Genomic DNA, 10,743 nt, shown 5'->3' with positions numbered 1-10,743 from the left:
AAATGCCTGGGAAGTACAAAGGAAGAGAGAAAACAGCAGGGATACTCTTGAGGGTTGGTAGAGTCTTCAGACCAGAGGGCAGGTCTGACATCTCTGAAAACAGTGGAGAAGTATACTAAATTGTATACGTACTTAGTGCTCTGTCTTAAAGCACTAGTTAAGTATACAATTTTACCTATATGTTCCCAAAAATTCTAGTTTAGCACTTCTTAGTTGGGATTCAGGAATCTGTATTTTAACAACTCCACCAGGTGATTCTCATCATGAGAGAAGTTTGGGAAACACTGCCCTAGGCCAAAGAGATGTCCTCAAACCAAAGTTGCTCATGAGTGGAACCCTATGTTCTTAGGAATGAGCCCACATTAGTACTCCTCTATCATTTTCCTGCTTCTGGTTAAGAAACAGGAGAATTCCTGTTAGACTTCAAGGATGCTCAAAACTAACCTTGAGCCTTTCCATAGTCTATCTCTCAATAAGCTAAAATTCTTAACCTGAGTTCATAGTCTAATGGAATTTTATAGCTTGTACATTTTTCTGTGAATGAGGTTTAATCAGATTTTTAGAGGGTCTGTGACCTTAGATTTAAAAATTACTGTTCTGCAGGAACTTGATCCCAAAACTTCCAGTGGGGGAATCTAATAAAGGTGGTCTCTTTAATTTACTTTTTTAAGGAAAAGAAGCTCTTGGGATACTGTAAATGTCTGCATTGAAGCCAGCCACCCTTTGATGAAAAGAATTTTTTTCAAAATTCTTTTTGAAAACGTTTTCCAGGCAGGAGGAACTGGATTAAATTCTTCCCTGAAGTAACCACTTTATATAGTTCCATGTGGAGAAAAGCATTAGAGTCATTGGGTTAGAACAGCCATGATTAGGAATGAGTTTTATGTGAAAATTTAGAAGGAATATAATCTCCTTCCTTTTAGACTCTTGGTTCTCCTTTCTGCTCTCTAGGTCATTTGGCCTACATCTTATATACTAAAAAATGGGAAATACTTAAATTATACTATCCCAGTACAGTTATTAGAGATTTATGGGCAACAAAAATTGCCCAGAGAAGCACCAATGGAATCACAGGTAATTATTTTTTATGCATGTGGAAAAGAGGGCAATAATATAGTATCACAGTACCCAGAGTGCACAATTCCTTCTAGGTCACCAGCTGTCTTGCTCACTTGCCCTCTCTGGATTCAAAAGATTCAGGCAGTGGAACTAAAGAAGGTAATAGTGCATGTCTTAAAATTGGTGGAATACATAGTTTCCATTGATGGAATTTTATAATATTATTTCTTTTAAAATTTATTTTTATTGTTTCAGAGAGGAATGGAGAGGGAAAGACAGGTAGAAACATTAATGATGAGAGAGAATCACTGATTGGCTGCCTCCTGCACACCCCCTTGGGGATCGAGCCCACAACCCAGGCATGTGCCCTTGACCGGAAACGAACCTGGGACCCTTTAGTCTGAAGTTAGACACTCTATCCATTGAGCCAAATCAGCTAGGGCTGGGATTTTGTATTATTATTATTTTTTTTTATCTTTACCTTTCTTTAGCTAAAAGAACTGAATAGAAACCCATGTTCTTCCTGAATTAAATTTTTTCTTGGTTTCATTTTAGAACAGCTTTATTCTTGCATACATATGTCTTTGAGTTAAAGTTGCAGTACAACCTCTGAAAGGTACTACTCATATCATCTGTGTAAATTTTCATTACTTTAGTTGTTCAAGGCAAAGGAGCAGTAAAATCTAACCTGACCATCTCTAAATGAGTTTAAGCAGATTAAGTGAGTCCAGTAGCAGGGCTTTCGTGGGTCCTCAATGTGAAAGTTTGTTTTTAATGTGTGTTGATTAGGGGGAATTATTTCTCTACTTAGAGAGCACATGTATGGAAATATACATGGAATCATTTATTCTTTTGTGGTAGAGATGGAGCTTTATTTTGCTTTATATTGAAAGATCAAATGGTTTGTTAATCATGCCCAACTCCAAAAATTGTCATATCCCACCCAACATCAGAGGTCTCACATAGAGGTGCTCTGGGAAAGTATGTTAAAATAAACCTTCTTGGCCCAGCTGTGTGGCTCAGTTGGTTGAGTGACATCCCATGCACCAAGAGGTTTCTGGTTTGATTCCAGGCTAGGGCACACACCTGGATTGCCAGATCAATCTCCCAATAGGAAGCATGGTGGAAGCAGCTGGTCAACATTTCTCATAGATGTTTTTATCTCTCTCTTCCTCTCCTTTCCTCTCTTTCTAAAAAATCAATAGAAATATATTTAAATCAACAAACCTTGTTGGGTTTTTGTCAAGTAACTGAGAGCATTGTCTCCATAAGCCAGGGGTGTGGAACCTTTTTTCTGCCAAGGACTATTTGGATATTTATAACATCATTTGCAGGCCACACAACATTATCCTGCTATACTTAAAAATTAGCCTGCTATACATTTCTGTAAAAAAGAAGGAACTCTTACCATTTGCAACAGCATGGATGGGCCTGGAGAACATTATGCTAAGTGAAATAAGCCAGTTGGAGAAAGATAAATATCACATGATCTCACTTACATGTGGGATATAATGAACAGCACATACTGATAAACAACAATAGATACAGAGACAAAAAGGGAAGAGTAAGAGATCAACCAAAGGACTTGTATGCATGCATATTAGCATAACCAATGGGACACTGTGGTGGTTGAGGCTTGTCCTAGGGCACATGTGTCAAACACAAGGCCCACGGGCCAAATCCGTCCCGCCAGGCCTTGCAATGTGGCCCGCACTGTGCTGTCATCACTGCACTCCACTGCGTTTCCATCACAATGACAGTTTATGACTGTTCAGTAAACCATTCGGCCCGCGATTTAGGCAGGATTTTAGATTTTGGCCCCTTCTCTGATTGAGTTCGACACCCCTATCCTAGGGGATAGGAGTAGCAGGAGGGAGCGGGGCTGTCGATTGGAGAAAAAGGAGATATATATATAGTACTTTAAATAATAAAAAAAAATAAGCCTACTGTAGTTGGTCAAACATTTAATTAACTCATGCCTAATGACTTGGCAGAACGAAACCAAAGACATGATTTCTCAGGTCTTATATTACCCACGGGCGAGACGTTCCCCACCTGAATGATAAGCCAAGCTTCCAGGTTTGATCCCCTATCAGGGTGCATATAAGAATCAACCAGTGAATGCATAAGTAAGTGGAACAACAAATCAGTGTTTCTCTCTCCCTTCCTTTCTCTAAAATTATCAATAACAATACCTTATTGCTGCCAGTTTTGATCATCATTTGAAAGATATTTTTGCATTTCAAAAGTGATATCTTTAGGGTGGAGGCCCTAGATTTTTTTTAAAAATATGATTTTATTGATTTTTTTTTTAGAGAAAGGGAAAAGGATAGAGAGTTAGAAACAACGAGAAAGAACCATAATCCATCGGCTGCCTCCTGCACACTCCTTACTGGGGATTGAATCTGAAACCTGGCATGTATTATACACTGACCAGGAATTAAACTGGTGACCTCTTGGTTCCTGGGTCAACACTCAACTACTGAGCCACACCAGCTGGATAGAGGCCCTAGATTTTATGGACCTGAGTACATTGCTTGCTAAGAACCTTTTGTGATTCCTAGTTGCCAACTTCCTACTTGGACCTATATAGTATCAAGACCTGTATTAGAGGAAGTGGATTTTACAGGGGACCATGTTGAATATGGTAGATATATCAGTGTTGCTGGGAATCTTTTCTTTCAAAAGCCTTTAAAAAGAAGACTCTCCACATTAGGATTCCAGAATTCTCCCATCCCCATTTTTTGTTGTTAATCCTCACACAAGGATATTTTCTCCATTGCCTTCCAAACAGAGTGGAAGGGTGAGGAAGAGTTGGAGAGAGAGAAACACATTGATTGGTTGCCCTCCTGCATACAAGGACTGAGGTATGTATTAATACCCTTGACTGGAATTAAACCAGGGACCCTTTAGTCGGTGGATCATCTCTCCAACCACTGAGCCAAACTAGCTAGGGCCAGAATCCCCATTTTGTTATTGTATTTACTGTTCCCATTCCTGTTTTTGAATGATTTTAATTTTTAAAAGTTCTTTTGTTCTTTGGTTAGTATAACTGAGAAAGAAGTAGGAACAGTGATTACACTAGTGATAGTGTGTGTTCCTTTTGATGCTGCAATTTACATAGTTTGGGGTTTCTTTCTTTCTCTACTTTGGTTGAACTATTTAAATCATTCATATATATATATATATCCCTTTCTACCCTTCCCCCCTATTGACTCCTTCTAGTCTCCCAACCCTATCCTCCTACCTTTACACCCTATTGTCCTGTATATGGGTTATGTATACAAGTTCTTTGCCAAATCTCAGAGGGAAGAGATCATCCAGTCTGAGGTTCTAGTTTTAGAGGCATGTTGCTTCTGGCATTTGTTGCTCCTGGGGTGTTGCTATGTTAGGATCATGTGACAGCCTAATTCTGCAGTGCTAGCCTTGTATTCTGTGCCCATGGCTAGGTAGTTTGTCAGTAAGTCTGAGAATGATGCACCTGAGTCAGATATTAGGTGACGGAAAATCTTCACAGAAATTTGGGGAGAGGAACATTTAAACCATGACAATCTTCTATTTCTCTCACCATAGACATAAAACCAAACCAAACAGAACTGTCCTGAATTCTTAACTAATGCAGACTGATAGAAATTTATATTGTCAAGACTTTTACTTTGGTTTCCAATGGCTTCATCATGTTCATGTTTCCTTTCCTCTGTTCAATAACGCTTCTTCTTTTTTTAAATCTCTGAAATACAGCCATGTTTGGATTTCCCTTCTTGTTTTTCCCTCTCTACATTTTGAGTAGCTTTCTATTTAGATTTGCTTACTCCTGTCTACATAGATGACCACAGGCTATATACAATGCCATTTGCTCAGGATAGAATTAAGAGTAAGATACACATTCATATTTTCTTGAATAATCCCTTTCAATTTAGAAGGCTTTTTGACCCAATTGGCTAAATTTAAAAGGGTAAATTTGCATGTATATTGGCTAGGTGCTAGCAAGTCTTGGTTGCTGAAGCTTGGAAATGTCATTACCTCAGAACCATCTTAATGTACTCTGGGGAAGAGGGACAAGTGACATGTGCTAAGGCAAGCAAAAAATATTCAACAGGTAATGCAGTTGAATATTTTCTCATCAGTGCAGAGAAAATCAATAAGAAAAATTTGGCCCAAAGTGAGAACGATCATTTCTTATTATGAAAGGCTATATAGCAACATGTAACATGATAGCTGCAGTTTATCCCCATATTGCTGAAATGTGGCTTGCGTTCCTATGTTAGCTGATTCTGTCTTGCTGCTTGTTCCATGTGGGAGCAGGGTGAGAGGTTCTTCTGTCTGTCTGTCCAATGGCTTCATAGTTTTCCCCCAAATGTGTTGTGGATATGAGTTTGTATCCAAGCCTGCAGTTTTCTCCTTATATGGCTATACTATAATTTACGGATAAGTAGTTTGTTTTGAGTCTTTTGCTTTTGCATACAGTGCAGAATGAATATCTTTTTAATGTCTTTGCATTCTTAGGCAAGTTTATATTGATATAAGTTCCTAACCATAAAATGGCTGGGTTATGGGGTATTTTTAAAATTGATAGACATTGCCACATTGCCTTCTAAAAATTTTTAAACTATTTTATACTTCCTATAGTATGTACTAGCCACCCACACTCTCTCTGCCCCCTCCGCCCTCTACTCCCCCCCCCCCCCCCCAACACCATATTAGAAGCCAGCAAACCTTTAAAATATTTGGGAATCCAGTAAGTGTAGAATGTTCTCTTTGATTTGTTTCTCTTTAATTATGAGTGAAATTGAGCATCATTTTGTATATGGGTATATTGTCTTTTTTTTTTTCTTTTTTCTGCAGACTGCAGTTCATTTGTTCATTTCACACCCCACTCCTAAAATTTGTCATTTTCTTAAATATTTTTAAGGCATTTTTCCTTTTTAAATAAATTAACTTTGCCAAATATTTTACATATGTTTATTTAAGTTAACCATTGTCTTTTAAAGGTTTTATGTTTTTTGCTCTGTATTCTGGCTAAATTGACGAGAAACTTTTTTAATATTAAAACAAACTCACACTTGCCACATTATGTCAAAAATCCAGCACCAGTTGGTGAACATAAGATGTTGTAGAATCTTCTGTAAACAAGGATTCCATGTTATGTTTAACCCATTATCTTAAGGCAAAGAGGAGCTGAGCCCTTTAGAAAACTTGTTTTTTAAAAATTAACATAGAAACCAAGAATTCTTAGGCTTTTCATAAACCTTAGCCCAATTTTAACAGTTAACTAAGCATTTGAAAATCCTTCTTAAATATCCCCTCAGTTTAGTTTTTAAAATTTTTTCTGAATTATTAGTAAATTCAAAATTATAGTCTTATTTTATGACCTTTCATATATTTAGTTTGTATACCTATTTGCTTTACTAATATATACCTGTTTGTGCTTTTGAGAACTTCCCAACTTATTATGCATAGCAGCTATTTAACAAGTTGATTACTATCTTTAAAAAAATACTTTTATTGAATTTTAGAGAGGAAGGGAGAGAGAGAATGAAACATCAGTCGGCTGCCTCATGTACTCTTCCTTCCAGGGATTGAGCCCGAAACCTGTGCATGTGCCCTGACTGGGAATTAAACTGGCAACTTTTCGGTGAATGGGACAGCACCCAGCCAACTGAGCCACACTGGCCAGGGCAGTGACTATCTTTATTTAAGAAAAAAGAAACCTGCCCTGGCCAGTGTGTCTCAGTGGTTACAGTGTTGACCCACTTATTGAAGAGTCTCAGATTTGATTCCCAGTCAAGGGCATATACCTGGATTGCAGGTTCCATCCCAGCCCCAGTAGGAGTTTGTGGGAGGCAGCCAATGGATGTGTCTTTCTCACATCAATGTCTCTCTCTCTTTCTCTCCCTCCCCCCTTCCTCCCTTCCACTCTCTCTAAAAATCAATGGGAAAAAATATCCTCTAGTGAGGGCTAACAAAAAAATAAAAAAAGAAACCTATTGTCTCAAAGGGATTGGAATATCTCAGCTATATGCTTCAATTTATGCCAGAAACCTTTTAATATTGGCTTTCTAAATGTTCTTAATCATGGACTTTTTTTTGTCTCTCCTCCCCCACCCCTTCCTCTGAAAGAAAGAGGAATAGTTTACATGCTCATTCTGAGATCCCGGAATTTGGTGCCTAGGTGCCATATTTGATTCATTGTATTTCAGTTCATTGTAGTTCTGTGCTATATCAGCCATGTAACTGGACCTGGTATAGTAATGCCATGGTGGAATACATCAAAAGCCATATTCTGGCATGTGTCTGTGGCCAGAGCTGAAAATACCTAAGCTTATTATAACTGATAGGACATTTAGAGCTGAGAAAAATGTAAAGGTGGTATACAAGGCTGTCATCTGAGAAAATACCCAGGCAAACCAGTAAAGCTCCTTTCTAAGCTTTTGTTCTCTGTTGAGGGGAAGAGAAGGAAAGTGTGTGTGTTGGGGGGAGGGGGTGTTATACCCTGTTTCCCCGAAAATAAGACAGTATCTTATGTTAATTTTTGCTCCCAAAGATGCGCTAGGTCTTATTTTCAGGGGATGTCTTATTTTTCCATGAAGAAGAATATGGTACACATTTATTGTTAAATGAAAATAAAGGAAATTTATTACCTGTATACGGTACGGTAGTACAGTAGTTGTCCACACAAACCAGACAAACTGAATCCTACAGTATCAAGAATTTACTCATTTATTCAATGACAATCATATCATCATCTTCTGGAACATCATCATAACAATCCAATTCCTGAATTTCCTGGTGAATTTCTTGTGAAATTAATTTTCATTCTGAGACAGAGTCTAGGAGGGGGCCTTATTTTTGGAGGGATGCCTTCTATTTCACTCAGAAGGAAACCTGTAAGTAGGTCTTATTTTTGGAGGATGTTTTATTTTCAGGGAAATACGGTAGTATTAGCGTTCCCTGCCTTTTTTTTCTTTTCTTTTTTTTTTAAATTAAACTTTTAGGATGAAATAGGTAACATTAGGCAAACTAGAAACTTACGTTCTTTGAAACTGAAGGAGAGGGTACTCATTTAGGAATGCAGGCATATATAACCATTCTATTCTAATATTGAGCTACTTAGTCTTTGCGTAAAGCTCCCAGAAACTCTTATCCCATATTTAGCTTATGCAGAGCCCATCAGCCATGTGTGGGCCAGGTAGACCAACCATGGTCAAATTGCTAATCATGTTATTCACCAAATTGGGTTTCTGATAATAGATTTTTTTTTTTTAAGAAATAATCTATTAGAAATATTAAAACAAACAAACAAACAAAACACATGGCTAGAAACAATGACAAACTTCACTGGGTTTATATAGAGAAATTTTCTTGGAGTGCCTAAGGAATATACTGAGACTTTCTTGATTAAAACATTAATTAGGAGGTCAGTTGTTGTTTTTTTAATTGAAGTGGTGGGTTCCCCAACCCCACTTAAAATTAAAAAAAAAAAAATTTATTGTTGAAAGTATTACATATGTCTCCCTTTCCCCCCCTTTAACACCCTCCCCTGCCCCTACCCTCCCCTGCCTCTCGCCCCAGGCCTTCAGCACCCAACTGTGTGTGTTCATGGGCTATGCATATATGTATACAAGGTCGTTGGTTGACTAGCCCCACCCCCTTCCCTCTGAGATTCCGTACTCTGTTCCATGCTTCCATATCTCTGCATCCCCTCCATCAGTTTATTTTGTTACTTAGATTTCACATATGAGTGTGATCATGTGATACTTGTCTTTCTCTGACTGGATTATTTCACTTAGCATGATATTCTCCAGACCCCTCCAAAGGGTAAGATATTCTTTTTTTTACTGCTGCATAGTATTCCATGGTATTAATGTACCACATCTTTTTTTATCCACTCATCTACTAATGGGCACTTGGGCTATTTCCAGATCTTAGTTATTGTAAATTGTCCTGCCATGAACATAGGATTGCATATATTCTTTGTGATTGGTGCTTCATGTTTCTTAAGATACATTCCTAGAAGTGGGATCACTGGGTTAAATTGTAGATCCATATTTAATTTTTTGAAGAAACTCCATACTGTTTTCCATAATGGTTGCACCAGTCTGCATTCTCACCAGCAGTGTACTAGGGTTCCCTTTTCTCCACATCCTCACTAGTACTTGTCATTTGTTGACTTGTTGATGCTAGCCATTCTGACAGGTGTGAGATGGTGCCTCATTGTTTTTATTTGCATCTCTTGGATGACTAGTAACTTTGAGCATATTTTCTTATGTCTTTGGCCATCTGTATGTCCTTTTTGTAGGTCTTTGTCCATTTTTAAATTGGATTGTTTGTCTTCTTTTTGTTAAGTTGTATTCTTATATATTTTGGATATTAACCCTTCAGCAGATGTATCATTGTCAAATATGTTCTCCCATACAGTGGGTTCCTTTTGTTTTGTTGATGGTTTCTTTTACTGTGCAGCAGCTCTTTATTTTGATGCAATCCCATTTTTAAAAAATTCTCCTTAGTTTCCTATACCTTTGGACAGTGGTCGGCAAACTCATTAGTCAACAGAGCCTCTTTTGCCAAATATTAATTGAGCATAATGGTTCGGTCCATTTCTGGGTTCTCTGTTCTGTTCCATTGATCTCTATGTCTGTTCTTGTGCCAGTACCAGGCTGTTTTGATTACGGTGGCTTTGCAGTATAACTTGATTCCTCCAGCTTTGTTTTACTTTTTCAAAATTGCTGCAGCTATTTGATGTCTTTTTTTTTTTAATTATTATTATTCTATATAAATTTTTGGAGTATTTGTTATAGCTCTATGAAATATATCAGTGGTATTTTAATAGGGATTGCATTGAATCTCTAGATTGCCTTGGGTAGTATGGACATTTTAATGTTGATTCTACCAATCCATGAACACAGTATATTCTTCCACTTATTTACATCTTCTTCTACCTCTTTTTTCAACATCCTGTAATTTTCTAAGTACAGCCTTTTGCCTCCTTTGTTAAATTTATTCCTAAGTATCTTAATATTTTTATTTCAGTGGTAAATGGGATTGTTTTAGTTTCTTTTTCTGAGCATTCATTATGTATATAAAAGCCAAGCGACCAGAATGCCGGAATGACCAGTTGCTATGAGGTGCACTGCGGCTAGCCAACCAGCCCGATTTGGGGGCTGCCCCTCCCCGCAGCTGGATTGGGGCCGGGGCCAGCCTGCCAGCCACCCATAGCCCCTCTCCCAGCTGTTCCCATCCCCAGTCAGCTACCTCCACCCTGATTGGAGGCGGGACTGGCTGGCCAACCTCCTGTGTCTCCCTGCTGCCCCCAACCAGTCTGGCCGGACCCCATCTGTTCATGAATTAGTGTACCAGGCCTCTAGTTGGTGTATAAAAAAGCCATTGAGCTCTAGCCAACTTGGCTCAGTGGATAGAGCCATCGGTCTGCGGACTGAAGTGTCCCAGGTTCCATTCCAGTCAAGGGTCTATGCTAGGGCTGTGGACTTGATCCCCAGTAGGGGGCGTGCAGGAAGCCACCAGTAAATGATTCATCCTCATCATTGATGTTTCTATCTCTCCCTTCCTCTCTGAAATTATATGCCATATATATAAATATATATATATATATATATATATATATATATATATGCCATATATTTTTATGTGTTGGTTTTGTATCCTGCTACATTGCCAGTTTTTTTT

At 38.2% G+C, this 10,743-nt stretch overlaps 1 protein-coding gene across 5 annotated transcripts in view; it reads left to right on the top strand.

Annotated features, from left to right (window-relative positions):
- Positions 1-10,743, top strand: part of CTNNA1 (catenin alpha 1) — a 172,602-nt gene that overhangs the window by 114,064 nt on the left and 47,795 nt on the right. The gene's annotated exons all lie outside the window — the stretch shown is intronic.

This window comes from Pipistrellus kuhlii, unplaced genomic scaffold (assembly GCF_014108245.1).
Source record: "Pipistrellus kuhlii isolate mPipKuh1 unplaced genomic scaffold, mPipKuh1.p scaffold_m20_p_8, whole genome shotgun sequence".
Taxonomy (NCBI): Eukaryota; Metazoa; Chordata; class Mammalia; order Chiroptera; family Vespertilionidae; genus Pipistrellus; species Pipistrellus kuhlii.
This window is presented reverse-complemented; position numbering and strand designations above follow the sequence as displayed.